This window comes from Balaenoptera acutorostrata, chromosome 12, assembly GCF_949987535.1.
Source record: "Balaenoptera acutorostrata chromosome 12, mBalAcu1.1, whole genome shotgun sequence".
Lineage (NCBI taxonomy): Eukaryota > Metazoa > Chordata > Mammalia > Artiodactyla > Balaenopteridae > Balaenoptera > Balaenoptera acutorostrata.
The window spans coordinates 53,619,313-53,637,714 of record NC_080075.1 but is presented as its reverse complement, the minus strand read 5'-3'; the positions used below and the strand labels follow the sequence as shown (position 1 = coordinate 53,637,714).

General features: G+C 39.4%; 1 protein-coding gene across 2 annotated transcripts in view; it reads left to right on the top strand.

The window, feature by feature from the left end:
• STON1 (stonin 1) overlaps positions 1-18,402 on the top strand; it is a 57,240-nt gene that overhangs the window by 23,472 nt on the left and 15,366 nt on the right. Inside the window, exon 2 of one of the 2 annotated variants that reach the window (XM_057558382.1) lies at positions 14,530-14,703. The exons of the other annotated variant lie outside the window; for it this stretch is intronic. The gene's annotated coding sequence lies outside the window, so the exon portion shown is untranslated. The remainder of the gene's footprint in view (positions 1-14,529; positions 14,704-18,402) is intronic. 2 annotated transcript variants of the gene reach the window in all.

The following is an 18,402-nucleotide window of genomic DNA, read 5'->3' as shown; positions in this document are numbered from 1 at the left end:
CGTGCTTCAAGCTCCTTGCTGGGTGTTTCTACTTGGATGTACTTCAGACTTGACCGACGTGTGTAAACGCGGCTCCTCTTCCTGCCTCTCCTATGTCTCTACTTTTCTAAGTGCCAGACTTCCCCTTTCCTGTGTTTTCTGGATCACATTTGGTGTCCGAGTCCTGTCAAGTCTTCTTTTAAAATATTCCTTTATTGCCCTCTCTCCTATTCTTTTTTTGTTTTTTTTTTTGAGTTAGATCTATATTTATCAAACTGGAGGGATATCCATAATATATTATTAAGCAGATATTTTAAAAAGCAAGCATCATGTATAGTATGAACCTAAAGCAAAACTTCCATATGTGTACATATATTTGTTTGTATTTATATGAACATGGAAACAGTGTGGAAAAACACATACTGTGCTTTTAACAGAATTACCATAGTGGGATGAAAATAAATGGAAAAGGATTAACTTTTCTTTATGCATTTTTGGATTGTTTCATTTGTTGAAATGAAACAAATGTATAACTTCTGTTTATATTTTTTCTTTTCCATTATAGTTTATTACAAGGTATTGAATGTAGTTCCCTGTGCTATACAGTACAACCTTGTTGTTTATCTATTTTATAATAGTAGTTTGTATCTGCTAATCCCAAACTCCGAATTTATCCCTTTCCCTCCTCCCTTTCCCCTTTGGTAAACATAAGTTTGTTTTCTATGTACGTCTATTTCTGTTTTGTAAATAAGTTCATTTGTATCATTTTTTTAGATTCCACATACAAGTGATAACATTGGATATTTGTCTGACTTACTTCACTTAGTATGATAATCTCTAGGTCCATCCATGTTGCCGCAAATGGCATTATTTCATTCTTTTTTATGGCTGAGTAGTATTCCATTGTGTATGTATACCACATCTTCTTTATCCATTCATCTGTTGATGGACAGTTAGGTTGCTTCCATGTCTTGGCTATTGTGAATCCCTCTCTCCTATTCTGATTCCTGCTCTGGTAGACAGTGTGATGTAGTGGAAAGAGCAGGAGATTTGCGGACCGACACAGGGTTCGATTCTGACCATTTTCTGGTTGTGCAACTTCAGGCAAATCGCCAAATTAAAGCTTCCTATTCACCATGCAGAAAGTAGACACATGCAGGGGGGTGGACACCCGCTCACCACACTCAGCTCACTGATCTCAATATAGGGCAGGATTTCTCAGCCTGGGCACTACTGATACGTTGGGCTGGGTAATTCTTTGCTGTGGGGCCATCCTGTGCAATATAGGATCAATTCAGCAGCATCTAATCACTAGATGACAGTAGCACCTGCCCACCGCTAGTTGTAATGACCAAAAATGTCTCCAGACTCTGCCACACATGCGCTGGGAAATTAAATCGCTCGAGAACCACTCGTATGGAGTGATGCTGAGTCTTGGGTTGTGGGTCCCAGGTTTTCAGGCTTTAAGTTTACAGCCACCAGCCACATGTAGGAAGGGAACCAGCAAGGATAATATTGGAAGGCACGGATAGCTTTTGCTGTGGGTTAATATTTTACACATGGTATTTCCTGTCACAGAGGTGAACTAAATGCCACATGTGTTTGCGATGAAATATTATGGGCTGCAGAACGTATGTATTAATAATACATGCAGTACATGCAGTGGGCACCTCTCCTACGACTTAGGTTGAGAGTGTGCTCTGCAAGGGTTTTCCCTCCACTTAGGGTTTTGTGTTGTCTGTTTCAAATTTTCAGTTTCCCCTTTAAAGGGAAAAATTCTAGAGGAATAGTTTAAATACTTTCATAGCAAACCTTTAAGAAAATTCTTCAAAGATGCATTTTGCACACTCGGCTATCCCTGACTTTGGCTTTGTTTCTGGGATATCTCGATATATCCCGGAATGCAAAGAGGGTATTACAGACTCCCAACCAGACAAAATGAGAGGGAGGTTGTTTTTTTCAAACGCAGCTCCAGCCTGGTTCCAGTATTGCAGTTGAGGAGTCAGGCATTGGGGAGAGTCAGAGAATTCCTTCTTTGGGGGGCAGTCAATGAAACCACACAGAAACTGACATGAAGACATTTCTTTCTCTAGATTATGCAGCGTTGCTGTAGAGCAATAAAGTCACAGGCATAAAGGACTAAATTCAGCCCTCTGGAGAGGCGAGGGCGTTGCTCAGGGTCCAGATGTGTTCATGGAGCTTGAGTAGGAGTCAGCCCGACAGTGACAGTTCGGGCGGGGCTGAGAGCAAGAAGCTGCTGCTAGGTGTCGGTGGCGCTTCCCTGAGCTCTGCTGGATACCTCTTCAGCATCAGTCCTCCCCCAGCGCCTGGCAGAGACAGAGAAGCAAGAGCCTAGAGGTCATCCTAGAGGGTGGGGGTCTCCACAGATGACTCACTGAAGTGGGGACAGAGTCTGCAGCTGCAGACCACCTGGAATGCTGATTTAACAACCAAATGCCTCTAATCTGATTTTGTTTGACGATCGGGGAAAGGTAGAACTTCATATCTACACTTTGTTTGCATGGTTTCTCCAGAAAAGCAAAGGAAAACTGCCAAGAACAGCAGAAGTAGACACTGGAGAATAGAGACGGGAGGGGGATGGCATGGGAGGAAGGACGGATGCAGGGGGTTACGCAGAGTTTGGGGACTTAGACAGTATACCAAGATGGTCACCAGAAGGGAGGGTGGACCTAAATGTATGTGTTGGGCAGCAAGTCTGAATAATTGTTCATCACTAAGGGTGGGATGGGAAGTAGGGCAGGCTGAGATGTGAAAGCTACTCTCAGAATTGACCCAAATTGCTCCTGAGTTGTTGTTCTTGAGAACGACTGTCTCAGAGTTTGTCTTACCCACAGCCTGATGTCCCAAGGCAGACACTTGGGCTGGGCTTGTGGAGAAACAGGCTTTTCTCAGATGAGAACAGCATCCTTCAGTTTAGAGAGTTCCTGGCTCCAGGAAGTGGTGGCTCTTGCCCTGAAGCTTTCCCCTTAGTGAAAGGTGGCATGGTGACACCGGCAAGTCCTTGGATCTGTCGGTACCTCTGGGGTGGTGGATGCTGTCAATCATAGACTTTGGGATCAGACAGACCAGGTCATAGTCCAGGTCTGCCTCTTACTGGCTGTGTGACTTTAGGCAAGTAGATAAACCTCTCTGAGCCTTATTTTCCTTTTCTAAAAAAATGATAATAATATATAAATTTATATTATATCATATTATTATATCAACCCCTCATAGGGTTGTAAGGATTAAATGAGATTATGCACATACAGTCCTTAGCAGACCGGGAGCACCTAGTACTTGATAAATGTTTGTTGTTGTGTTAGGTTAACACAACAACAAACTCTAAATTCAGTGATTCTTTGAACTGGGGAGGGCAGTACAGAGATTTACTTTATGGAAAACTGAAAAGACCGTTTAAAATTATTCAATCAAAAATTTATTGAGGTGCATATTTATGTATGTAGTCAGACATTTGCAGGCAATGTGGAAAATGCCCTAATGGATGAGACATGACCCCTCCTTCTGACTCTCAAAGAATATATGATGATGAAGAGTGGCCCCCACTTGCCGCAAGTAGAGAAAGCCCTCGCACAGAAACGAAGACCTAACACAGCCATAAATAAATAAATAAATAATTTTTAAAAAAAATATATGAATTTTTCCTACAATAACTTGAAAACTTGTATCCAAAAATTCTTTTTGGTGAGGTCATTTTTCCATACCAGTGCTCCTTATTCATAAGGCTTATTGTAAATAATTTGCAATATCATTAATAATATTTAAGGTATTTCTATTGGTAAAAGGTTTACTTTTTAAAATAATTTGAATAAATTTATGACAATCTCCATAATACTTTTATAAGAATTCCAGTATGATTTATTTTTATTTTTTTAATTGAAGTGTAGTTGATTTACAATATTGTGGTAGTTTCAGGTGTATAGCAAAGTAATTCGTTTATACATATATATGTATATATCTATATATATTTTGTCGATTCTTTTCCATTATGGTTTATTACAAAATATTGAATATAGTTCCCTGTGCTATTCAGTAAATCCTTGTTGTTCATCTGCTTTATATGTGTTAGTGTCCATCTGTTAATCCCATGCTCCCAATTTATCCTTCCCCCACCCCTCCCTTTTGGTAACCATAAGTTTGTTTTCTATGTCTGTGAATCTGTTTCTGTTTTGCAAATAAGTTCATTTGTACTACTTTTTTAGATACGTGGTATCATATAATATTTGTCTTTCTCCTGGTGTGATTTCTTCAGTGGAAGAAGGGGGTCAGGTGCAGGAATTGTGTGTAAGTACAGCCTTTCTCACGTTTGTCGTGACCTGGGGCCCTCCTTTGCTGACCCAACACTTAGAATGGTGGTGGTAATTAATTATTTTAGGGCTTCCCTAAGTATTTTGAGAGGTTGTTAAATGCTTCTGAATGCCACTGTCACAGGTGTTGAGGTGAAAGGTTGAAAAACCACTGTCTACCTACAACCTTGTTATTCCCAGTGTAAGCATGTGCATTGACTTTTAATTTGTTCTTAAGTTTACTGGACCCTGATGCTGCTTTGAAAATAGGCAGCTGAAAAGAATGTCTGATAGTCTTAAGGGGAAGCAAACACGCTCCCCTAGAAACCTTCAAACCTCAGAGATTGACTTCTAGAAATTTCCACCATAATACATTTTACTTTTCTCTCTGTGCCTCATTTGGAGTCTTGGTGTCTTGCCCTGTCTGTGAAGTTTGTCTGGAATTGTCTTCTAGGAGTTTCAGGATAATCCAGATTGACTGAAAACAGACCTCTGAAAGGATTAGGGTATGTAAGGTAGGATGGAATCCACAGCTTAGGAGAAAGCCAGGGAGTTGAACCAGGGGAATCTTTGCTTCAGAGGAAGGCAGCTGGGGACTTGGTCCCAGGAGTCCTGGGTTCCCAGCTCTCCACTAACCGGATCCTGACTTTGGAGATGGCATTCCAATGCTCTCGTCACATCTGGATTGTTGTAAAGTTTAAATGAGATGTTGCCTTGAAAGGGCTCTGGAGTGGTAGAATTCAGGGCCCTCTGGGAGGCATAGATTTAAATCCTATTCCATTTGCAATGCAGAAAAAAAAATACTGAGGTTAAATAGGTGTTATTGCTTGAATACTTTTGGATTCCAGTGTCCTGAAGTAGATGGCATGAAGTTGCAGATGATTAAAAGAAGACACGTTCTAGATCCCTTGACTCTGAGCTTTCTCATCCCTCCCTGAGACCCAGTGGGCCTTGGACAGACCAATGCTCTGGACAGGATGTGCGCCCCCCCCCCTTTCCCTGCTTGGGGTGGGGATGGGTCAGGAGGGAAGGAAAGTGCTGGTTGGAATTGATTCTAGTTGTTGACTTTGGGAGAACAGCTTGGGGTTGTGGGTTCTTTGAGACTAAAATAGAAAGATGAGGTTATATAGAGAGGGAAGGGGCAAAAGAGGTAAGAGAGAAATGAAAATACGTGTATAAAGATTGATAAGGAAGGGCACAAGAGGGGTACAGAAGAGGAGAAAGAGGAGCACAGTGGGAAGCAAACCTGTCCCTGACCACAGAGAGCTGGAGTCTTAGCCGCTCACCTCAGAGCAACATGTAAGGGCTGCCTTTTCAACAAGGACAAAGGTTTGGGTTCCTATTGGGCACAATTCTGTTTGGTTGAATTAAACTTACGTTATATTTGCTGAGTGCCTCCCTGTGGAAGAGTCTTACACAGGGCAAAGAGTGCGCTTTGCATAGATTTTGCCTTCAAGGTAGGAGATATTTTTTTGCAAGGTGTGCTTTTAAAAAGTTCAAATGTCACTTAAAAAGTAGTGAGATTGATTTCTTTATTTGGCTTATGGAAGTCACTTTTTTTCTCATAATAAGCAAAAACTCTGAAGAAACCAGTATCACTTCCAAATTTTGAAGCTCCCAATGGAAAATGGATGAAGTGAAATGTTTGGTGTCGATCAGAATAGAATTCAGTCTGAAGCTGAATTATTTCTTCTCTTGGTCTTCTCTTTTTCTTTCTTTTTTATAAACCCAACTAAAGCAAATATTTACACAATCTCTCACCCTATATGAAGAATTATTTTGGCTGGATTCCTTCTGAAGATGGTGGGATGGGATGGATCAAGAATATTGTTCCTGATTTCCTGCCTCTGCACCTCCTGGCTGTGTCCCATGGAAACACTGCCCTTCCTGCTTCGAAGGGAAAGTGCTTTATGGCAACTCTAGCCCAAGGGCAGTGACAGTGAAATGCCCTCCAGAGAGAGCCAGCTGGCCTGGGCTACTGCTCCACTGTGTGTTTTTGTGCCCTCAGGAATGTGTGGATTTAGCAAATGACAGCACTGAGCGTGCCCGGTCCCCAGTGGAGCCCCAGGCCCTCTCTCTCTTTGTGTTGGCTCTTTTCCAAGCTTGAATGACTGCATTGGTTGAGCCTTCATTATCCACAAGGGGAGGTGAGCAAGCGGGTCAGAGGGAGAAAAATATGCCTTTCTCATGGGCTTTATTCCAACAGATTTTGAATTTTCACATCAGTAGATCTCATGGAGTTTTACTTTCTGTCAGTTTGGTTAAAAATCCCAGTGGTAACACAATTTCTGCTTTGGAAAAAAAAATTCAGTTGGATGTCAACCACAATAGAATTATTTTAGAGTTGGAAATGACCTCAGAGATTATTCTACTCTAATCAGTGAACGTCCGGAGGGGCTTAGCACGCAGCTTGTAAGTGGCAGAGCAGTGACCAGCATTCGGGTACCCAGCCCCTAGGTCAGTGCTGGGGCCTGTACAGCTCATTGCCTCTGATATCGTTAGAATATTTTCAATAATATATGTTGTACTAGATCAGGATGAAGTGACCTGTGTTCAAAATCTGGTTCTTTCCTAGCCTAGGTATATACCCAAGAGAAATGATCACACTGAGACTTCTACACAAATGCTCATAGCAGGAATATTCATAATGGCCAAAAAATAGAAGCACACCAAATGTCCCTCAACCGATGAGTGGGTAAGCAAAACGTGAGATACTCTCACGATGAAATATTACTCAGCCACAAAGAGGAATGAAGTTCTGATACATGCCACAACATGGATGAACTTTGAAAACATTATGCTGAGTGAAAGAAACCAGGCACAAAAGGCCATATGTTGTAGATTCTATTTAAATGAAATGTCCAGACTAGGCAAATTCATAGGAAAAGAAAGGAGATTGTCAGGGCCTGGGGGAGGAGGAAAATGGGAAGTGACTGCTAATAGGTACAAAGTTTATTTTTAAATTGATAAGAATGTTCTGGAATTAGATAGTAGTGATGGTTGCACAACTCTGAATATCACTGAATGAAACATCAGTGAATTGTCATTTTATGTATGTGAATTTTTCAAATTATTTATTTATTTATTTATTTTGGCTGCACTGGGTCTTAGTTGCAGCACTCGGGATCTTCATTGTGGCATGCAGGATCTTTAGTTGCGGCATGCAAACTCTTAGTTGCGGCTTGCATGCAGGATCTAGTTCCCCGACCAGGAATTGAACCCGAGCCCGCTGCATTGGGAGCGTGGAGTCTTACCCACTGGACCACCAGGGAAGTCCCTATATATGTGAATTATATATCAATAAACCTATTATAAAAAAAAAAATCCTAGTTCTGCCTCTTACCAGTTGGGTGACTTTAGGTAATGACTCTAAATCCAAGTAATCTCAGCTATGAAATGGGAATAATGATATATACCTCCCAGGGTTGTTTTGATAAGTGATATCATGAATTTGAAAATGCTTCTAAACTGTAAACCTTTGGGGCTGTCAATGGGTTATAAGTTCATTATAATTTGGGTTTTTATCTTCTCCTCCTGTATTTTTCTATAGCACTAACAAGGTCTAACTACATAATAGTCATTCAAATAAAGACTTTTTGAATTGATTCAAAAACACTGCAATTTAAAAAAAAATTTTATAAATTGGGATATAGTTGTTTTACAATGTTGTGTTAGTTTCTACTGTACAGTGAAGTGGAGTTCCCTGTGCTGTACAGCAGGCTCTCATTAGTTATCTATTTTATACATATTAGTGTATATACATCAATCCCAATCTCCCAATTCATCCCACTCTTCCTTCCCTCCTTGGTGTCCCTACATTTGTTCTCTACATCTGTCTGTCTATTTCTGCCTTGCAAACTGGTTCATCTGTACCATTTTTCTAGATTCCACATATATGTGTTAATATACGATATTTGTTTTTCTCTTTCTGACTTATTTCACTCAGTATGACAGTCTCTAGGTCCATCCACGTCTCTACAAATGACCCAGTTTCGTTCCTTTTTATGGCTGAGTAATATTCCATTGTATATATGTACCACATCTTCTTTATCCATTTGTCTGTCGATGGGCATTTAGGTTGCTTCCATGACCTGGCTATTGTAAATAGTGTTGCAATGAACATTGGGGTGCATGTGTCTTTTTTGAATTATGGTTTTCTCTGGGTATATGCCCAGTAGTGGGATTGCTGGGTCATATGGTAATTCTATTTTTAGTTTTTTAAGGAACCTCCATATTGTTCTCCATAGTGGCTGTATCAATTTACATAACCACCAACAGTGCAAGAGGGTTCCCTTTTCTCCACACCCTCTCCAGCATTTGTTTTTTGTAGATTTTCTGATGATGCCCATTCTAACCGGTGTGAGGTGATACCTCATTGTAGTTTTGATTTGCATTTCTCTAATAATTAGTGATGTTGAGCAGCTTTTCATGTGCTTTTTGGCTGTCTGTATATCTTCATTGGAGAAATGTCTATTTAGGTCTTCTGCCCATTTTTTGATTGCATTGTTTCTGTAATATTGAGTTGCATGAGCTGTTTATATATTTTGTAGAGTAATCCTTTGTCCATTGATTCGTTTGCAAATATTTTCTCCCATTCTGAGGGTTGTCTTTTCGTCTTGTTTATAGTTTCCTTTGCTGTGCAAAAGCTTTGAAGTTTCATTAGGTCCCATTTGTTTATTTTTGTTTTTATTTCCATTACTCTAGGAGGTGGGTCAAAAAAGATCTTGCTGTGATTTATGTCAAAGAGTGTTCTTCCTATGTTTTCCTCTAAGAGATTTATAGTGTCTGGTCTTACATTTAGGTCTCTAATCCATTTTGAGTTTATTTTTGTTTATGGTGTTCAGGAGTGTTCTAATTTCATTTTTTCTCATGTAGCTGTCCAGTTTTCCCAGCACCACTTATTGAAGAGACTGTCTTTTCTTCATTGTATATCGTTGCCTCCTTTGTCATAGATTAGTTGACCATAGGTGTGTGGATTGATCTCTGGGCTTTCTATCCTGTTCCATTGATCTATATTTCTGTTTTTGTGCCAGTACCATATTGTCTTGATTACTGTAGCTTTGTAGTACAGTGTGAAGTAAGGCAGTCTGATTCTTCCAGTTCGTTTTTTTCCCTCAGGATTGCTTTGGCTATTCGGGGTCTTTTGTGTTTCCATACAAATTGTGCAATTTTTTGTTCTAGTTCTGTGAAAAATGCCATTAGTAATTTGATAGGGATTGCATTGAATCTGTAGATTGCTTTGGGTAGTAGAGTCATTTTCACAATATTGATTCTTCCAATCCAAGAACATGGTATATATCTCTCCATCTCTTGGTATCATCTTTAATTTCTTTCAACAGTGTCTTATAGTTTTCTGCATACAGGTCTTTTGTCTCCCTAGGTAGTTTTATTCCTAGGTATTTTATTCTTTTTGTTGCAATGGTAAATGGGAGTGTTTCCTTAATTTCTCTTTCAGATTTTTCATCACTAGTGTATAGGAATGCAAGAGATTTCTGTGCATTAATTTTGTATCCTGCAACTTTACCAAATTCATTGATTAGCACTAGTAGTTTTCTGGTTGCATCTTTAGGATTCTCGATGTATAGTATCATGTCATCTGCAAACAGTGACAGCTTTACTTCTTCTTTTCTGATTTGGATTCTTTTTATTTCTTTTTCTTCTTTGATTGCTGTGGCTAAAACTTCCAAAACTATGTTGAATAATAGTGGTGAGAGTGGGCAACCTTGTCTTGTTCTTGATCTTAGAGGAAATGGTTTCAGTTTTTCACCATTGAGAACGATGTTGGTTGTGGGTTTGTCATATATGGCCTTTATTATGTTGAGGTAAGTTCCCTCTACGCCTACTTTCTGGAGGGTTTTTATCATAAATAGGTGTTGAACTTCGTCGAAAGCTTTTCCTGCATCTATTGATATGATCATATGGTTTTTCTCCTTCAGTTTGTTAATATGGTGTATCACATTGATTGATTTGCGTATATTGAAGAATCATTGCATTCCTGGGATAAACCCCACTTGATCATGGTGTATGATCCTTTTAATATGCTGTTGGATTCTGTTTGCTAGTATTTTGTTGAGGATTTTTGCATCTATGTTCATCAGTGATATTGGCCTGTTGTTTTCTTTGTTTGTGACATCTTTGTCTGGTTTTGATTTCAGGGTGATGGTGGCCTCGTAGAATGAGTTTGGGAGTGTTCCTCCCTCTGCTATATTTTGGAAGAGTTTGAGAAGGATAGGTGTTAGCTCTTCTCTAAATGTTTGATGGAATTCGCCTGTGAAGCCATTTGGTTCTGGGCTTTTGTTTGTTGGAAGATTTTTAATCACAGTCTCAATTGCAGTTCTTGTGATTGGTCTGTTTACACTTTCTATTTCTTTCTGGTTCAGTCTCGGAAGGTTGTGCTTTTCTAAGAATTTGTCCATTTCTTTCAGGTTGTCCATTTTATTGACATATAGTTGCTTGTAGTAATCTCTCAGATCCTTTATATTTCTGCAGTGTCAGTTGTTACTTCTCCTTTTTCATTTCTAATTCTATTGATTTGAGTCTTCTCCCTTTTTTTCTTGATGAGTCTGGCTAATGGTTTATCAATTTTGTTTATCTTCTCAAAGAACCAGCTTTTAGTTTTATTGATCTTTGCTATTCTTTCCTTCAATTTTTTCCCTTTATTTCTGATCTTATCTTTATGATTTCTTTCCTTCTGCTAACTTTGGGGTTGTTTTGTTCTTCTTTCTCTAATTGCTTTAGGTGTAATGTTAGGTTGTTTATTTGAGATGTTTCTTGTTTCTTCAGGTAGTATTGTATTGCTCTAAACTGCCCTCTTAGAACTGCTTTTTCCTCATCCCATAGGTTTTGGGTTGTCGTGTTTTCATTGCCATTTGTTTCTAGGTATTTTTTGATTTCCTCTTTGATTTCTTCAGTGATCTCTTGGTTATTTAGTAGTGTATTGTTTAGCCTCCATGTGTTTGTATTTTTAACAGATTTTTCTTGTAATTGATATCTAGTCTCATAGTGTTGTGGTCGGAAAGGATACTTGATATGATTTCAATTTTCTTAAATTTACCAAGGCTTGATTTATGACCCAGGATATGATCTATCCTGGAGAATGTTCCATGAGCACTTGAGAAGAAAGTGTATTCTGTTGTTTTTGGATGGAATGTCCTATTAATATCAATTAAGTCCATCTTGTATAATGTATCATTTAAAGCTTGTGTTTCCTTATTTATTTTCGTTTTGGATGATCTGTCCATTGGTGAAAGTGGGGTGTTAAAGTCCCCTACTATGATTGTGTTACTGTTGATTTCCCCTTTTATGGCTGTTAGCATTTGCCTTATGTATTGAAGTGCTCCTATGTTGAGTGCAGAAATATTTACAATTGTTACATCTTCTTCTTGGGTTGATCCCTTGATCATTATGTAGTGTCCTTCTTTGTGCCTTGTAATAGTCTTTATTTTAAAGTCCTTTTTTTCTGATATGAGAATTGCTACTCCAGCTTTCTTTTGATTTCCATTTGCATGGAATATCTTTTTCCATCCCCTCGCTCTCAGTCTGTATGTGTCCCTAGGCCTGAAGTGGGTCTCTTGTAGACAGCATATATACGGGTCTTGTTTTGTATCCATTCAGCCAGTCTATACCTTTTGGTGGGAGCATTTAATCCATTTACATTTAAGGTAATTATTGGTATGTATGTTCCTATTACCATTTTCTTAACTGTTTTGGGTTTGTTATTGTAAGTCTTTTGCTTCTCTCGTGTTTTCTGCCTAGAGAAGTTCGTTTAGCATTTGTTGTAAAGCTGGCTTGGTGGTGCTGAATTCTGTTAGCTTTTGCTTGTCTCTAAAGGTTTTAATTTCTCCGTCGAATCTGAATGAGATCCTTGCTGGGTAGAATGATCCTGGTCGTAGCTTTTACCCTTTCATCACTTTAAATATGTCCTGCCACTCCCTTCTGGCTTGCAGAGTTTCTGCTGAAAGATCTGCTGTTAACCTTATGGAGATTCCCTTGAATGTTATTTGTTGCTTTTCCCTTGCTGCTTTTAATATTTTTTCTTTGTATTTTTAATTTTTCATAGTTTGAGTAATATGTGTCTTGGCATGTTTCTCCATGGATTTATCCTGTATGGGACTCTCTGTGCTTCCTGGACTTGATTGACTATTTCCTTTCCCATATTAGAGAAGTTTTCAACTATAATCTCTTCAAATATTTTCTCAGTCCCTTTCTTTTTCTCTTTTTCTTCTAGGACCTCTGTAATTCGCATGTTGGTGTGTTTAATGTTGTCCCAGAGGTCTCTGAGACTGTCCTCAATCCTTTTCTTTCTTTTTTCTTTATTCTGCTCTGTGGTAGTTATTTCCACTATTTTATCTTCCCAGTCACTTATCTGTTCTTCTGCCTCAGTCATTCTGCTATTGATTCCTTCTAGAGAATTTTTAATTTCATTTATTGTCTTGTTCATCGTTGTTTGTTTGCTCTTTAGTTCTTCTAAGTCCCTGTTAAACGATTCTTGTATTTTCTCCATTCTATTTCCAAGATTTTGGATCATCTTTACTATCATTATTCTGAATTTTTTTTCAGGTAGACTGCCTGTTTCCTCTTCATTTGTTTGGTCTGGTGGGTTTTTACCTTGCTCCTTCATCTGCTATGTGTTTCTCTGTCTTCTCATTTTGCTTAACTTACTGTGTTTCGCAGGCTGCCAGTTTGTAGTTCCCGTTGTTTTTGGTGTCTGCCCCCAGTGCCTAAGGTTGGTTCAATGGGTTGTGGAGGCTTCCTGGTAGGGGGGACTGGTACCTGTGTTCTGGTGGATGGGGCTGGATCTTGTCTTCCTGGTTGGCAGGACCACATCCGGTGGTGTGTTTTGGGGTGTCTGTGACCTTATTATGATTTTAGGCAGCCTCTCTGCTAATGAGTGGGATTGTCTTCCTGTCTTGCTAGTTGTTTGGCATAGTGTGTGCAGCACTGTAGCTTGCTGGTCGTTGAGTGGAGCTGGGTCTTAACGTTAAGATGGAGCTCTCTGGGAGAACTTTGGCCATTTCATATTACGTGGAGCCAGGAGATCTCTGATGGACCAATGTCCTGAACTCGGCTCTCCCACCTCAGAGGCACAGGCCTGACACCTGGCCGGAGCCCCAAGACCCTGTCAGCCACATGGCTGAGAAGAAAAGAGAGAAAAAAAAGAAAGGAAGAGAGAAAAAAATAATAAATAAAATAAAATAAAGTTATTAAAATAAAAAATAAAAGAATTATTAAAAATAAAAAAATTAAAAAGTAATAAAAAGAAAGAAAGAAAGAAGAGAGCAACCAAACCAAAAAACAAGTCCACCAATGATAACAAGTGCTAAAAACTATACAAAAAACCAAAAAGAAACAAAAAAAAAACCGGACAGACAGAACCCTATGACAAATGGTAAAAGCAAAGCTATACAGACAAAATCACACAAAGAAGCAGACACATACACACTCACAAAAAGAGAAAAAGGAAAAAGATATATATCTATTTATAAAAAAAAAAAGGAAGAGAGCAACCAAATCCATAAACAAATCTACCAATGATAAACTCTAAATACTAAACTACAATAAACATAAAACCAAAAACAAATTAGATGCAGATAGCAAACTTCAAGTCTACAGTTGCTCCCGAAGTCCACCGCCTCAATTTTGGGATGATTCGTTGTCTATTCAGGTATTCCAGAGATGCAGGGTACATCAAGTTGACTGTGGAGATTTAATCTGCTGCTCCTGCTGCTCCTGGGGAAAATTTCCCTTTCTCTTCTTTGTTGGCACAGCTCCTGGGGTTCAGCTTTGGAATTGGCCCCGCCTCTGCATTTGGGTTGCCTGAGGGCATCTGTTCTTCCCTCAGACAGGACGGGGTTAAAATACCAGCTGATTAGGGGGCTCTGGCTCACTCAGGCCGGGGGGAGGGAGGGGTACAGAATGCAGGGCAAGCCTGCGGTGGCAGAAGCCTGTGTAACATTACAACAGCCTGAGACACGCTGTGTGTTCTCTTGGGGCAGTTGTCCCTGGATCACGGGACCCTGGCAGTGGCGGGCTGCACAGGTTCCTGGGAGGGGAGGAGTGGGTAGTGACCTGTGTTTGCACACAGGCTTCTTGGTGGCTCTAGCAGCAGCCTTAGCGTTTCATTCCCGTCTCTGGTGTCCGCACTGATAGCCGCTGCTTGCACCCATCTCTAGAGCTCGATTAGGTGGTGCTCTGAATCCCCTCTCCTCGCACACCCCAAAACAATGGTCTCTTGCCTCTTATGCAGTTCCAGACTTTTTCCCGGACTCCCTCCTGGCTAGCTGTGGCACACCAGCCCCCTTCAGGCTGTGTTCATGCAGCCAACCCCAGTCCTCTCCCTGGGATCTGACCTCCGAAGCCAGAGCCTCAGCTCCCAGCCCCCACCTGCCCCGGCGAGTGAGCAGACAAGCGTCTCAGGCTGGTGAGTGCTGGTCGGCATCAATCCTCTGTGCGGGAATCTCTCTGCTTTGCCCTCTGCACCCCTGTTGCTGCGCTCTCCTCTGTGGCTCCGAAGCTTCCCCCCCACCACCCCCCGTCTCCACTAGTGAAAGGGCTTCCTAGTGTGTGGAAACTTTTCCTCCTTCACAGCTCCCTCCCAGAGGTGCAGGTCCTGTCCCTATTCTTTTGTCTTTGTTTTTCCTTTTTTCTTTTGCCCTACCCAGGTACGTGGGGAATTTCTTGCCTTTTGGGAAGTCTGAGGTCTTCTGCCAGTGTTCAGTAGGTGTTCTGTAGGAGTTGTTCCACATGTAGATGTATTTCTGATGTATTTGTGGGGAGGAAGGTGATCTCCACGTCTTACTCCTCCACCATCTTGAAGGCCTCCCATCAAAAGCTTTTTCTGCATCTATTGAGATGATCATATGGTTTTTATTCTTCAGTTTGTTAATATGGTGTATCACATTGATTGACTTGCGTATATTGAAGAATCCTTGCATCCCTGGGATAAATCCCACTTGATCATGGTGTATGATAGTTTTAATGTGTTGTTGGGTTCTGTTTGCTAGTATTTTGTTGAGGATTTTTGCATCTATATTCATCAGTGACATTGGTCTGTAATTTTCTTTTTTTGTAGAATTGGTCTGTAATTTTCCTTTTTTCTTTTTGTTTTTGTAGTATCTTTGTCTGGTTTTGGTATCAGGGTGATGGTGGCCTCATAGAATGAGTTTTGGAGTGTTCCTTCCTTTGCAATTTTTTGGAAGAGTTTGAGAAGGATGGGTGTTAGCTCTTCTCTAAATGTTTGATAGAATTCACCTGTGAAGCCATCTGGTCCTGGACTTTTGTTTGTTGGAAGATTTTTACTCACACTTTCAATTTCATTACTTGTGATTGGTCTGTTCATATTTTCTATTTCTTCCTGGTTCAGTCTTGGAAGGTTATACCTTTCTAAGAATTTGTCCATTTCTTCCACGTTGTCCATTTGATTGGCATAGAGTTGCTTGTAGTAGTCTCTTAGGATGCTTTGTATTTCTGCGGTGTCTGTTGTAACTTCTCCTTTTTCATTTCTAATTTTATTGATTTGAATCCTCTCCCTCTTTTTCTTAATGAGTCTGGCTAAAGGTTTATCAACTTTGTTTATCTACTCAAAGAACCAGCTTTTAGTTTTATTGATCTTTGCTACTGTTTTCTCTGTTTCTATTTCATTTATTTCTGCTCTGATCTTTATGATTTCTTTCCTTCTACTAACTTTGGGTTTTGTTTGTTCTTCTTTCTCTAGTTCCTTTAGGTGTAAGGTTAGATTGTTTATTTGAGATTTTTCTTGTGTCTTGAGGTAGGATTTATTGCTATAAAATTCCCTCTTAGAACTGCTTTTGCTGCATCCCATAGGTTTTAGATCATTGTGTTTTCGTTGTCATTTGTCTCTAGGTATTTTTTTGATTTCCTCTTTGATTTCTTCTGTGATCTCTTGGTTATTTAGTAACGTATTGTTTAGCCTCTATGTGTTTGTGTTTTTTTACGTTTTTTTCCCTGTAATTGATTTCTAATCTCATAGCGTTGTGGTCGGAAAAGATGCTTGATATGATTTCAATTTTCTTAAATTTACCGAGGCTTGATTTGTGACCCAAGATGTGATCTATCCTGGAGAATGTTCCTTGTGCACTTGAGAAGAAAGTGTAATCTACTGTTTCCGGATGGAATGTCCTATAAATATCAATTAAATCTATCTGGTTTACTGTGTCTTTTAAAGCTTGTGTTTCCTTATTAATTTTCTGTCTGGATGATCTGTCCATTGGTGTAAGTGAGGTGTTAAAGTCCCCCACTATTATTATAAAAGATTTCCTCTTTTATAGCTGTTGACATTTGCCTCATGTATTGAGGTGCTCCTGTGTTTGGTACATATATATTTATAATTGTTATATCTTCTTGGATTGATCCCTTGATCATTATGTAGTGTTCTTCCTTGTCTCTTGTAACATTCTTTATTTTAAAGTCTATTTCATCTGACATGAGTATTGCTATTCCATCTTTCTTTTGATTTTCATTTGCATGGAAAATCTTTTTACATCCCCTCACTTTCAGTCTGTATGTGTCCCTAGGTTTGAAGTGAGCCTCTCGTAGACAGCATATATATGGGTCTTGTTTTTGTATCCCTTCAGCGAGACTGTGTCTTTTGGTTGGAGAATTTACTCCATTCACATTTATAGTAATTATCAATATGTATGTTCCTATTACCATTGTCTTAATGGTTTTGGATTTGTTTTTGTAGGTCCTTTTCTTCTCTTGTGTTTCCCACTTAGAGAAGTTCCTTTAGCATTTGCTGTAGAGCTGGTTTGGTGGTGCTGAATTCTCTTAGCTTTTGCTTGTCTGTAAAACTTTTGATTTCTCCATCAAGTCTGAATGAGATCCTTGCTGGGTAGAGTAATCTTGGTTGTAAGTTCTTCCCTTTCATCACTTTGAATATATCATGCCACTCCATTCTGGCTTGTAGAGTTTCTGCTGAGAAATCAGCTGTTAACCTTTTGGGAGTTCCCTTTTATGTTATTTGTCAGTTTTCCCTTGTTGCTTTTAATAATTTTTCTTTGTCTTTAGTTTTTGTCACTTTGATTACTGTCTGTCTCAGCATGTTGCTCCTTGGGTTTATCCTGCCTGGAATTGTCTGCGCTTCCTGGACTTGGGTGACTATTTCCTTTCTCATGTTAGGGAAGTTTTTGACTATAATCTCTTCAAATAGTTTCTTGGGTCCTTTCTCTCTCTCTTCACCTTCTGGGACCCCCTATAATGTGAATGTTGGTACGTTTACTGTTGTCCCAGAGGTCTCTTAGGCTGTCTTCATTTCTTTTCATTGTTTTTTCTTTATTCTGTTCCACAGCAGTGAATTCCACCATTCTGTCTTCCAGGTCACTTATCTGTTCTTTTGCCTCAGTTATTCTTTTGCTTCTAGTGTATTTTTCATTTCAGTTATTGTATTGTTCATCTCTGTTTGTTTGTTCTTTAATTCTTCTAGATGTTTGTTCTTTAATTCTTCTAGGTCTTTGTTAAACATTTCTTGCATCTTCTTGATCTTTGCCTCCATTCTTTTTCTGAGGTCCTGGATCATCTTCACTATCATTATTCTGAATTCTTTTTCTGGAAGGTTGCCTATCTCCACTTCATTTAATTGCTTTTCTGGGGTTTTATCTTGTTCCCTCATTTGGTACATAGCCCTCTGCCTTTTCATTTTGTCTGTCTTTCTGTGAATGTGGTTTTTGTTCCACAGGCTGCAGGATTGTGTTATTCTTGTTTCTGCTGTCTGCCCTCTCTGTCTTAAGATATTTTCTAATTTCCTTTTTGGTTTCTTCTTTGACCCATTGGTTGTTGAAGAGTGTATTGCTTAATTTCCACATGCTTGTGAATTTTCCAGTTTTTTTCTGCTCTTGATTTCCAGTTTCATTCTATTGTAGTTGGAAAAGATACTTGATATGATTTTAGTCTTCTTAAATTTTTGATACTTTTTTTGTAAACTAACATGTGATTTATCCTGAAGAATGTTATGCATGTGCTTGAGAAGAATGTATTCTGATGCTGTTGTGTGGAATATTTTGTATATGTCTGGTAGGTTCATTTGATCTATAGTGTTGTTCAAGTCCTCTGTTTCCTTATTGATCTTCTATCTGGATGTCCTATCCATTATTGAAATTAGGGT